Consider the following 13,113-nt stretch of genomic DNA (forward strand, 5'->3'; position numbering starts at 1 on the left):
GACTTAATCCTCTTCACAAGCACATGTTGAAAGCGATATTGTCCATTGATATCCTTACACGCAGGAAGGACTGCTATTGGGTGGGGGGAAAATAAAGGTTTTGAAAAGTTTAAGGTACAGTGGGGCAAATAAGTATTTAGTCAACCACTAATTGTGCAAGTTCTCCCACTTGAAAATATAAGAGAGGCCTGTAATTGTCAACATGGGTAAACCTCAACCATGAGAGACAGAATGTGGAAAAAAAAAAACAGAAAATCACAATGTTTGATTTTTAAAGAATTTATTTGCAAATCACGGTGGAAAATAAGTATTTGGTCAATACCAAAAGTTCATCTCAATACTTTGTTATGTACCCTTTGTTGGCAATAACGGAGGCCAAACGTTTTCTGTAACTCTTCACAAGCTTTTCACACACTGTTGCTGGTATTTTGGCCCATTCCTCCATGCAGATCTCCTCTAGAGCGGTGATGTTTTGGGGCTGTCGTTGGGCAACACGAACTTTGAACTCCCTCCACAGAGTTTCTATAGGGTTGAGATCTGGAGACTGGCTTGGCCACTCCAGGACCTTGAAATTCTTCTTACAAAGCCACTCCTTTGTTGCCCTGGCTGTATGTTTGGGATCATTTTCATGCTGAAAGACCCAGCCACGTCTAATCTTCAATGCCCTTGCTGATGGAAGGAAATTTTCACTAAAAATCTCTCCATACATGGACCCATTCATTCTTTCCTTTACACAAATCAGTCGTCCTGGTCCCTTTGCAGAAAAACACTCCAAAGCATGATGTTTCCACCCCCATGCTTCACAGTGGGTATGGTGTTCTTAGGATGCAATTCGGTATTATTTCTCCTCCAAACAAGAGAACCTGTGTTTCTACCAAAAAGTTCGATTTTGGTTTCATCTGACCATGACACATTCTCCCAGTCCTCTTTTGGATCATCCAAATGCTCTCTAGCGAACTGCAGACGGGCCTGGACATGTACTGGCTTCAGCAGGGCGACACGTCTGGCAGTGCAGGATTTGAGTCCCTGGCGGCGCATTGTGTTACTGATAGTAGCCTTTGTTACTGTGGTCCCAGCTCTCTGTAGGCCATTCACTAGGTCCCCCCGTGTGGTTCTAGAATTTTTGCTCACCGTTCTTGTTATCATTTTGACGCCACGGGGTCAGATCTTGCATGGAGCCCCAGATCGAGGGAGATTAGCAGTGGTCTTGTATGTCTTCAATTTTCTAATAATTGCTCCCACAGTTGATTTCTTTACACCAAGCATTTTGCCTATTACACATTCTTCCCAGCCTGGTGCAGGTCTACAATTTTGTCTCTGGTCTCCTTCGACAGCTCTTGGTCATAGTGGAGTTTGGAGTGTGACTGACTGAGATTGTGGACAGGTCTCTTTTATACCAATAATGAGTTAAAACAGGTGCCATTAATACAGGTAACGAGTGGAGCCTCGTTTGACCTCTTTAGAAGAAGTTAGACCTCTTTGACAGCCAGAAATCTTGCTTGTTTGTAGGTGACTCTAATTTGGAAATAAATTCTTTAAAAATCAAACTGATTTTCTGTTTTTTTTTTTCCACATTCTCTCATGGTTGAGGTTTACCCATGTTGACAATTACAAGCCTCTAATCTTTTCAAGTGGTAGAACTTGCACAATTGATGGTTTACTAAATACTTATTTGCCCCACTGTATGTATATGTTTGTGCCAACAGACAGTACTATAGCTTCATGGAGAGAATGATTGACAGCTGGTGGAGTACCACATGGGCTCAGGCGGTATCAAGCGGCAACTGAAATAACGCAGAAGGTGCTTTGATCAAAGCGACTTCCTATTTTCATCACCGTGCTTCGGAGGACATCTGCATAGCAGCTTCGCTCAAGGGAGCGCTGACACAGCAGGCCGGGCTTCCTCAGCAGGTCGGCACAATAACATTTTCCTTTCCAAGCCGTCTGGAAAAGCGCAAAATAACTCGCCCTGATGGGAATTGAGATGAGAAGACGCGGTTTTAGTGTGTCGCACAGCAAAATGTGCAAATCGGAAATTATGCCGATGTTAGAGTTGCTGGAAAATTCCTTCACACTCTCATTGCTTAAGCTGACTCCTTCAAAGTCAGGACCAGCGGACGTGTCAAATTTGATTTGAAAACAGTTCAACTCGTAATCTGCGGATATTTATTTATTTTAAGTTTCAAGCCCGGCTACACAGCACAGGATAAGAAGTACCGAAATGGATGGATGGATGAAAGTTTTAAGCCTTTAGACCCATACAGCGTGGGAAAACTGGATATAAAGCCTTAAGCTGCACAACGTTGAGAGTTGACACTTCTATTTCCACTTGTATTAGAGGCATTTTCATATGAATATGATTGTATCCATGTATTCCGCTGTAATATAAATACACATTTTTAATTGGATGCCTCTGACCATTGTCCAGTCCATTTGAATTAGAAGGGTCGGCACTGAATGCACTGCTGAAGGGAATAGTATTTTTTTTCTCGTATTTACTGTTTGGCTGTCTATATTACTCTTACACACTCAAAATAAAATAAATAGCATTTATTTCATAGTTTAAGAAAAACAACCAGAATATATTGATATTATGAACAGTTGGACTTGAAATTATTAGAATTTGCAGTGTCAAGACAACGGGCAGATAAGGGCAGAACAGACACAGGACGCCTTCTAACAACGGAAGCCCAATGCGCGTGTCACACAGCTGGCTGGGCAAGATTGATGCTGACAAGCAGGGGATAGGCAAGACATCTACAAGCCCACGTCTGCACCACCAAATCCCGCAATCAGCTCTTCTGGAAAGTCCAGAACAAATGGCGGAACATCTAGTCTTGCCACAAGGAACATCTGATACGGAGGAACCCGCGACCGAGAAGTGAAAACACACGTGGCACTGTGTGGCAAAATTCTGAACTCTCGTTGCCCTGACAACCAGGGGTGAAAGTGGGCGGGAACGATCAGGAACGCAGTTCCGGTATAAGATTAAGGGCCGTAACGCAGTTCCGCTGTACAGTGCTTTGATTCCGAAAATATGATGGCAAATGTCAAAACGCAATGTAAAAAACAAACAAACAAACAAAAAAAAAAATATATATATATATATATACATATACACTCACCGGCCACTTTATTAGGTACACCTGTCCAACTGCTCGTTAACACTTAATTTCTAATCAGCCAATCACATTGCGGCAACTCAGTGCATTTAGGCATGTAGACATGGTTTAAAACAATCTCTTGCAGTTCAAACCGAGCATCAGTATTGGGAAGAAAGGTGATTGGAGTGACTTCGAACGTGGCATGGTTGTTGGTGCCAGAAGGGATCTACTGGGATTTTCACGCACAACCATCTCTAGGGTTTACAAAGAATGGTCCAAAAAAGAAAAAATATCCAGTAAGCGGCAGTTCTGTGGGCGGAAATACCTTGTTGATGCCAGAGGTCAGAGAAGAATGGCCTGACTGGTTCGAACTGATAGAAAGGCAACAGTAACTCAAATAACCACCCGTTACAACCAAGGTAGGCAGAAGAGCATCTCTGAACGCACAGTACGTCGAACTTTGAGGCAGATGGGCTACAGCAGCAGAAGACCATGCAGGGTGCCACTCCTTTCAGCTAAGAACAGGAAACTGAGGCTACAATTTGCACAAGCTCATCGAAATTGGACAATAGAAGATTGGAAAAACGTTGCCTGGTCTGATGAGTCTCAATTTCTGCTGCGACATTCGGATGGTAGGGTCAGAATTTGGCGTCAACAACATGAAAGCATGGATCCATCCTGCCTTGTATCAACGGTTCAGGCTTGTGGTGGTGGTGTAATGGTGTGGGAAATATTTTCTTGGCACTCTTGGGGCCCCTTGGTACCAATTGAGCATCGTTGGAACGCCACAGCCTACCTGAGTATTGTTGCTGACCATGTCCATCCCTTTATGACCACAATGTACCCAACTTCTGATGGCTACTTTCAGCAGGATAATGCGCTATGTCATAAAGCTGGAATCATCTCAGAATGGTTTCTTGAACATGACAATGAGTTCACTGTACTCAAAGGCCTCCACAGTCACCAGATCTCAATCCAATAGAGCATCCTTGGGATGTGGTGAAACGGGAGATTCGCATCATGGATGTGCAACCGACAAATCTGCGCCAACTGTGTGATGCCATCATGTTAATATGGACCAAACTCTCTGAGGAATGCTTCCAGTGGCCGGTGAGTGTATATCCGCCTTGTGTTTTATCTTTCCATTCCAACAGTAATTTACAGAAAAATAAGGCATATTTTTTAGATGTTTTGAATTGCGATTAATTACGATTAATTAATTTTTGAGCTGTGATTAACTCGATTAAAAATTTTAATCGTTTGACAGCCCTAATATATATTATTGGTTATCGTATCGGTCTTTAAAAGCAGGAAGTTATCAATATCGTTATCGTTTTCAAAAAATGGATATCGTGCACCCCTACTAAACAGTAGCATATGATGGTTAGCAATAGTGGCATAGTGTGGCTAACGCCCCCACCCCTCTCAAACTCGTGAACTGTTTGGGTCGTCACACCCGCGAGTGAAAGCCGGGCCAATGTTTATTCTTGAGTATCCTGGTAGCCTCCCTTTTTTTCCTCCTCCGACAAAACCTTTTATCTCTTTTCTTGCTCTGCCGCAAACCGTTCGCAACGACTTCTGTCTTTATAATGAATGGGGAAAGGGGGAAGTGGCGTATTCCGTAAAGCAGTCAGCACATTTGTAGTTTTTTTGTGTGGCAGGGTTCTTGCCACCCTCCTCAAGGTTAATTAGTGCTGGTGAAAGCGATACAGACCCCCCCCCCCCCCCCCCCCCATGATGTAAAAAAGGTGTCATCCAACTAGTTGTCAGTCGACATATCATCTCAAATATTATGAAAATATATTTTAAAGGTTGAAAAGTTATCTCGTTTTACTTAAAGTAATTTAGGAATGTATAAGAAAAATGTACCCATTACAATTCTTAAATTTTGAAGAATAAACTTCCAGACATATTATTTAAGTTTTAACATTGCCAAAACCGGTGTTTCATATTCTAGCTGCCTTGTTGGTTGTCGAGAGCAATGGCTCTTCTTGCACATCTCCAAATAAAATAAATAGGACATGCTTGTGCGGTTTTAGAAGCAGCGGCACAAACATACTTGATTATTAGTGTAACAAAAAAAAATACAAGCAATTTATGGTTCATATTTCTTTCAAGGGCAGAAAATACAGCTGCTGGCATATTTCTTTTGAGACCCATGAAACTCCCAAAGAGCTATTTTGACTCTCAAATATTTTCTTTGAACTAGAAAAGTACTCACCAGCAGCTAAAACGATAAAAAGAAATAAACAGGCCCAAAAAAGTTTCAAGTTATGAAATGCTATTTGAGTATAATTGTTTGCGTGAGGACTGGCGTGAGCTATTAAATTAACACATCCGCTGCCATTGATGGCGATTGACGTCCAATTAGTCAATCATATACACATTTAAAGAAGGGATAATTGGACCCCACACAACTGGATTTTGAATGATCTTGAGTCTTAATTAGAAAACCACAGGTTTGTTCAATACTCAAGCTGGTTTGCAGGAAAAGCTGTACACCTGCTGTGGAAGCATCCGATGCAATGCTTCCTGACCACTAAAAAGAGCAAGCCTATAAAATATACATGAAAGAAGAAAAGCTCCCGCTTTAGCACACAGCAGCGTCCTGCCTCCCACACTCGGTGCATAAAACATTGATGGAGCCCAACAGCATTTGAACAAGCGTCTTTCTAAACAAGTGGAGGGTGAGTAAGTTCACCTCTTTCTGGCATTCATGTGTATTGTACATGTGATCTTAAATGCAGATGATTAAAAAAAATATATATATTATTTGAGTATCTTGTCTTTTTTTTTTTTTTTTGCCAAAAAGTCATTCAAAAGATTATTCCACACAAAAGCGTTTGTTCAGCTTTTGGGGGTGACAGCACAAATAGGGGGAGAGAAAAATATTTTCAAGACAGGTTTTGCATTTAATTTAGACTACTTTTGTTCAAAAATTAACATTATTTACTCTAACATGACCTCCTGGCATTCACATGCGTGGATATGATGTTTTGGATCATGTGGGCCTTAATATTAACATTTGTTGTAATAGGTGATTTCTCCATTTTTTATTATATAAATTTTCATTGATAAAGATAAAGAAATAGTTTGTTGCTCCTTGCCTTTCAGTCATCCAGCAGTAGTTTCAAGTCGTGTTAAGTGGAAAATATCCCTAGTGGTTTGCCAAGTCCCGTGAGCGTCTATAAGAAATGTGTACACGAACCGTCTTGTATTATTTAGCCTTTATTGTTGTTGTTGTTTTTGAGAAGTTACTAGTTAGCGCCAAGCGCTATGCAAATTAGCAAATTCGCTAACATGTCCATTTGTGCGTTGTTTGGTGGTGTACAAAAGTTACTCCAAAAGCACAACGTGTAAAACCAGGATTAAGTACAGCCGTAACACTACAAACGTGAAATAGAACACAAATCTTTGAAAACAAAATATAATGGTTAAAAGAAGTCTTGTCTCTAAAGGCACTTTGTTTCTTTCCAGAAAAAAGTGGAATTCATTCCACCAGTGTAACTGTTATTGTATAGTTGAGAGAAATGAGTACTGCCTTTGAAACGGCTAATGTTTTTGCACCTTCTTCTGAAAAAGAGCAGCTTAAGGTCAGCTGTTGTGTTGTATCGGCATGTTGAGAAATAAGTACTGCCTTTAAAATGGTTAATATTTTTGCACTGTCTTGTAAAAAAAAAAAAAAAGAAAGAAAAAACAGCTTACGGGCAGCTTTTTGTTGTAAGGGAATGTTTCCATCATTCCTGCTGAATCATTAAGATATTTAAACCCTTTAACACCTAAGCCTATTTTGGCAAAATTTGCATGCCTTTGATTTTGCCTTTATATTTAAATAAAAAATTGTTCACCATGGCCAGGTTGCGTTGGTTGGTCCCTTTTCTCAGAACACCTTGAACTTCATGTCCAAACTGTTGTTTTCTTCACTGACCAATTATAATCAACATTTTAGACCCAAAAAGACAACAACAAAAAAATCCCAAATTTTTTTTTTCAAAATGTGTAATGTTTTTGTCCCATTGACAACCAAACATGCTTGACCAACTGTTTTGAAGCTTGTTCATATTTATTGAACTTGTTAGGATAAACATTCAATAGAAAAAAAGTAGATTGAATAGTTTTATGTTTGACAATTCAACACAAAAAGCAGGTATGGTCATAGGCGTTTTTGGCCTTTACACATACTGTGCAAAATAGTGAGAGAAATTATATATATATATATATATATATATATATATATATATATATATATACAGTGCTGCTCGAAAGTTTGTGAACCCCACAGCGATGGTCAGATTTTTTGTAAAAAAAACTAAAATAACCTTATTAAATGTTAAGTTATACCCAAATCCACAATACTGACATTCCAAATAATGGACTGAAACAAAAGAAATAGTTATATTGTCATTCTTTATTTAACAAAAGTGGTTGATTTAAGAAAAACTCAGATATCATGTGTGCAAAAGTATGTGAACCCCTTCAGTTAATAGGATATTGCGCCTCCTTTTGCAGAGATTACCTCAACCAAACGGTTTCTGTAGTGACTAATCAGCCTCTCACATCTACTTTGGGGGATTTTTGCCCATTCTTCCTTGCAGAACGCAGTCAGTTGAGAGAGGTTTGATGGGCGTCTGGCATGAACTGCTCGCTTCAGGTCCCGCCACAGCATTTCAATGGGATTTAGGTCAGGACTTTGACTGGGCCAGTCCAGAACACGAATCTTCTTCTTTTTCAGCCATTCCTTGGTTGTATTGCTGGAATGCTTTGGATCATTATCATGTTGCATGATCCACCTTCTGCCAAGCTTTAACTTCAAAACAGATGGCGTCAGGTTGTGTTCTAGGATTTGACAATATTCCTCAGAATTCATGATTCCCTGGACTATGTGGAGTTGTCCAGGTCCTGAGGATGAAAAGCAAGCCCAGATCTTGACATTCCCACCTCCATGCTTCACTGTTGGGAGAAGGTTCTTTTGGTGGTATGCAGTGTTGACTTTTCGCCAGACATGGCGGTTTTGGTTGTGACCAAACAGTTCAATTTTGCACCTACATCAGTTGATGAAAACTCTTTTTAATTTAGTCTCGACAACACAACTGTTAAAAAAACAAAAAAAAACTACTGAATTGATTGATTAGGAAATCAGGTTGAAATAATAGAAAATTCCAAAATGTTGAGGGGGTTCACAAACTTTTGAGCAGCACTGTATATACAGTGCCTTGCAAAAGTATTCGGCCCCCTTGAATCTTGCAACCTTTCGCCACATTTCAGGCTTCAAACATAAAGATATGAAATTTAATTTTTTTGTCAAGAATCAACAACAAGTGGGACACAATCGTGAAGTGGAACAACATTTATTGGATAATTTAAACTTTTTTAACAAATAAAAAACTGAAAAGTGGGGCGTGCAATATTATTCGGCCCCTTTACTTTCAGTGCAGCAAACTCACTCCAGAAGTTCAGTGAGGATCTCTGAATGATCCAATGTTGTCCTAAATGACCGATGATGATAAATAGAATCCAAATGTGTGTAATCAAGTCTCCGTATAAATGCACCTGCTCTGTGATAGTCTCAGGGTTCTGTTTAAAGTGCAGAGAGCATTATGAAAACCAAGGAACACACCAGGCAGATCCGAGATACTGTTGTGGAGAAGTTTAAAGCCGGATTTGGATACAAAAAGATTTCCCAAGCTTTAAACATCTCAAGGAGCACTGTGCAAGCCATCATATTGAAATGGAAGGAGCATCAGACCACTGCAAATCTACCAAGACCCGGCCATCCTTCCAAACTTTCTTCTCAAACAAGGAGAAAACTGATCAGAGATGCAGCCAAGAGGCCCATGATCACTCTGGATGAACTGCAGAGATCTACAGCTGAGGTGGGAGAGTCTGTCCATAGGACAACAATCAGTCGTACACTGCACAAATCTGGCCTTTATGGAAGAGTGGCAAGAAGGAAGCCATTTCTCAAAGATATCCATAAAAAGTCTCGTTTAAAGTTTGCCACAAGCCACCTGGGAGACACACCAAACATGAGGAAGAAGGTGCTCTGGTCAGATGAAACCAAAATTGAACTTTTTGGCCACAACGCAAAACGATATGTTTGGCGTAAAAGCAACACAGCTCATCACCCTGAACACACCATCCCCACTGTCAAACATGGTGGTGGCAGCATCATGGTTTGGGCCTGCTTTTCTTCAGCAGGGACAGGGAAGATGGTTAAAATCGATGGGAAGATGGATGCAGCCAAATACAGGAACATTCTGGAAGAAAACCTGTTGGTATCTGCACAAGACCTGAGACTGGGACGGAGATTTATCTTCCAACAGGACAATGATCCAAAACATAAAGCCAAATCTACAATGGAATGGTTAAAAAATAAACGTATCCAGGTGTTAGAATGGCCAAGTCAAAGTCCAGACCTGAATCCAATTGAGAATCTGTGGAAAGAGCTGAAGACTGCTGTTCACAAACACTCTCCATCCAACCTCACTGAGCTCGAGCTGTTTTGCAAGGAAGAATGGGCAAGAATGTCAGTCTCTCGATGTGCAAAACTAATAGAAACATACCCCAAGCGACTTGCAGCTGTAATTGGAGCAAAAGGTGGCGCTACAAAGTATTAACGCAAGGGGGCCGAATAATATTGCACATCCCACTTTTCAGTTTTTTATTTGTTAAAAAAGTTTAAATTATCCAATAAATTTTGTTCCACTTCACGATTGTGTCCCACTTGTTGTTGATTCTTGACAAAAAATTAAAATTTTATATCTTTATGTTTGAAGCCTTAAATGTGGCGAAAGGTTGCAAGGTTCAAGGTGGCCGAATACTTTTGCAAGGCACTGTATATACAAACAGCAGGTATGGTCATAGGCGTTTTAGGCTTTTACACATACTGTGCAAAATAGTGAGAGAAAAAAATATATATATATATATAATATATATATATGTATATATGATCTAACATAAAAAGGGTTTGGAAGATATCTCATTGTGAGGTTAGGTATTGTACCCATTACCTTATCAACAGTATAGGCCTATCCGTACATATAATCAAGCTTCTCAAACACACATCTATATCCAAATTGAAAAGATTGATAGTGAAGAAAAAAAAAGAAATATAACATTGAAAAAAAGTATTTTCAAAAATATTGACAAGTAGTTCAGTTCAATTTTTTCAGGCATACGACTCAATAAAGTTTTTTTTTTTTTTGCGACTAAATAAAATTTCCTTTTGAACAGGTCATGGAGCTACGTTACACAGAACGTCACACAGCCTATTCTTCCGCCGTTTGCGCGCTGCATCACTTCTACTCGCCAAGACACCAACTCATCCGAGGAACAAATACGACTCATCCTCTTCCTTGAGTTAATGAAATAATGCATTAACTTACACTAAATTTAGTTTTCGATTCATTCCGCACGTTTAAAAGATGCTCGCTCAATCAAACCGGCCGTTGCTCGCTTCGCATGCCTCCCTTTCATTAGATGGCACCTTGCTCGGCAATTCATTAAAAATGTTCACATTAGGTTCCTCCTTCTTGACCTCACAATGGTTCCTGGGATATGTAGTCTTTAGCGCTGCTTTCGGTTTTGAAAAAGGACAAGAAATGATGGAAATATGGAGATAAACACATGGTCAATGCAGCATTTTAATGCTTATTTATGAGTGCAATAAAACACTAAAACTCAAATGACATTATCTCCCGTTTTACTTGGTCGGTTGACTTCAGATAAAAACTGGCGTGGACATCAATTTCCGCACTTTCAAATGAGAGCAACCAGTGTCACGTGGGTGACGTAATTACAGCGTGACGAGGCTTCAAAGATGATATGCGTAAACGCGTCGCTGCCGACACATTCGGTGTTAAAGGGTTAAATAAATAATGGACATGAATTTGTTTGGCTACTTTAGTAATTAATACTGTAAGATGCATCGATAATTGTGATTATTGCGATAATCGTGATCATCGTCAATACTGGGATGATTGTTTAATGATCGAATCGTAGCACCCTGAACCGTTATCGAATCGAATCGTGGGGTGCCTTAAGGCTGAGTTATGTTTCTGCAGCAGACCTACACCATCAAGGCAGACCCGATTTACGACCCTCCGCCGTAGCCTGACGTGCACCTCCACAGAATCCTTACTAAGCGTGGTGACGCAACGCAAGTGGACTGTGATTGGTCCGCTCAGACTGTTGTTTCCATATCAGTGTGAAATCGCCGCAATTTACAAACATTTTTGCGCTACACTCGATAAGGGACCAAGCCGACGAGAGGAGCATTATAAAGATTGCCAAATGGCAAACAATTTGTGAAAGGAGATGGCTGAAAATACGGGTGGGTGAAGGTCAGCGAATGCATAAAAAAATGGAAGCACCTCCTAGACAAATATATGTGCGTTCGGAAGCGAATGGCCACACGATGCGGTGACCGAGACGGCCAAAAACTGCCAGCTTTTGTATCACTTTAAGTCGTAATTTTGGTTGGTGCACTTTATCATTTATTTTGTATGTATGTTTGCTTTTAGTTTGTGATTTTTTTATGTTTTAAACTTCAAGTAAATGAAGAATAAAGCAACGGTTTGGTGTCAAAAGCGTTGTTTTCATGTTTAATTTTCAACAGACAGTTTACACACTTGATACATCATCACTGATTGAGAGTGCCTCGGTGCTTTTATGATAATGTGTTCACCATCAAGGCTTCCAATGCAGTTTGGGAAGTTCCATTCCCGCCAGAAATCTGCTATTGCTTCTCACTTGCTGGTTGTAAGACACAGCAAAAAACTGGGCATAACGCTGGATAACGCAGCTTTCTGGCTTCCACCCGATGCTAGAATTCGTAATATGACTGCCAGTCTGTGAGGAATCAACAGTCGGACAGACCACCTCTGCAACCGTCTTCTGTGTCGTCTGCGCCTCAACATTTGTATGATCAACATTTGTTGTTCAATGTTGATGAGCTGAAGATCCACATTCAAGCGTTCCATCTCCGTTGCCATTGCTGTCTGACCGGGAGAAAACTCGAGGAATTCGACAAGAGTCCCCCAAAACCGCACAAACAAAATGCAACATTCCTTTAGTGGCTTGGCGGTGAATTACAGAGCAACGCGTTCCATTGCCGCAGAACTATCGAATGCTCACTGACCCCTCAGGGTCTACATCATCGCTGCGCCGTCACCGCAACGCAGAAGTGTAACTCAGGCTTTAGATGGCATACTCATAATATTTATGTATTTATTATGAAAGTATCAGTTAAACAGTGAAAATTAGAGGAAAACTTTGCATGTTGATTTCGAGTGTGTGCCCCTGAATCTTCTGCTTGCGCCCCTAAAATTTTAAGTTACAGGCCACTGTGCTGCTAGTAACAAATGTTAGTCTGGAGCCCTGATGTTTCAGTGCTATTGGCAGTGCTTGACGTCCAATCCATTTAGACTGAGAGGAGAGAACGAACGAATTTCATTTGAAAGGAGAATTCAATTCTATGTGTTTTTTTTTTTTCTTTGGTTGCCGAGCAGCAGTTCTCCTCCAGAAGCGTCTTTAGTTGGACTATTGTTGTTTCATTATCGTATTTATTCATGGGTGATAAAGGGTTTTAGTGCTTCTCACAGCTGGATGCAGCATGCTAAAATGTTTGGTTTTGTAAATAGGAAATGGGAGCTATAATTCTTTTTTGCATTATATTATAGCTAAGCTAATAGATGTTTAATGAGCTACAGCAATGATTCCCAACCAGTGTCTCTTGGTACATAAACATGTCGGAAGAGAACTCTAGGGAATTGTCACAGCTGACTAAATTCATCTGAAAATAATAATTTAGTAAATAAAAGTCGCTATCAACTGTTTTTATACCCTCTGTAATTTGCCATGGCATTATTGTTTAGTAAGATAATAAATAAACAAAAGTCGGGAAACACCAGAGACAATTTTTGCATTCTTTCATTTCTCTTTGTTGCTAATGCTCTTTGTGGCTAATGCTGTATTTGACTTGTCTATTAAAGGGGCACACCTAAGACAC

The 13,113-nt window shown here is 40.2% G+C and overlaps 1 protein-coding gene across 1 annotated transcript in view; it reads right to left on the reverse strand.

Moving 5' to 3' along the window:
* LOC130906166 (LHFPL tetraspan subfamily member 7 protein) overlaps positions 1-13,113 on the reverse strand; it is a 191,079-nt gene that overhangs the window by 105,677 nt on the left and 72,289 nt on the right. The window lies entirely within an intron of this gene.

The sequence above is a fragment of the Corythoichthys intestinalis genome, chromosome 18 (assembly GCF_030265065.1).
Source record: "Corythoichthys intestinalis isolate RoL2023-P3 chromosome 18, ASM3026506v1, whole genome shotgun sequence".
NCBI classification, from domain to species: Eukaryota; Metazoa; Chordata; class Actinopteri; order Syngnathiformes; family Syngnathidae; genus Corythoichthys; species Corythoichthys intestinalis.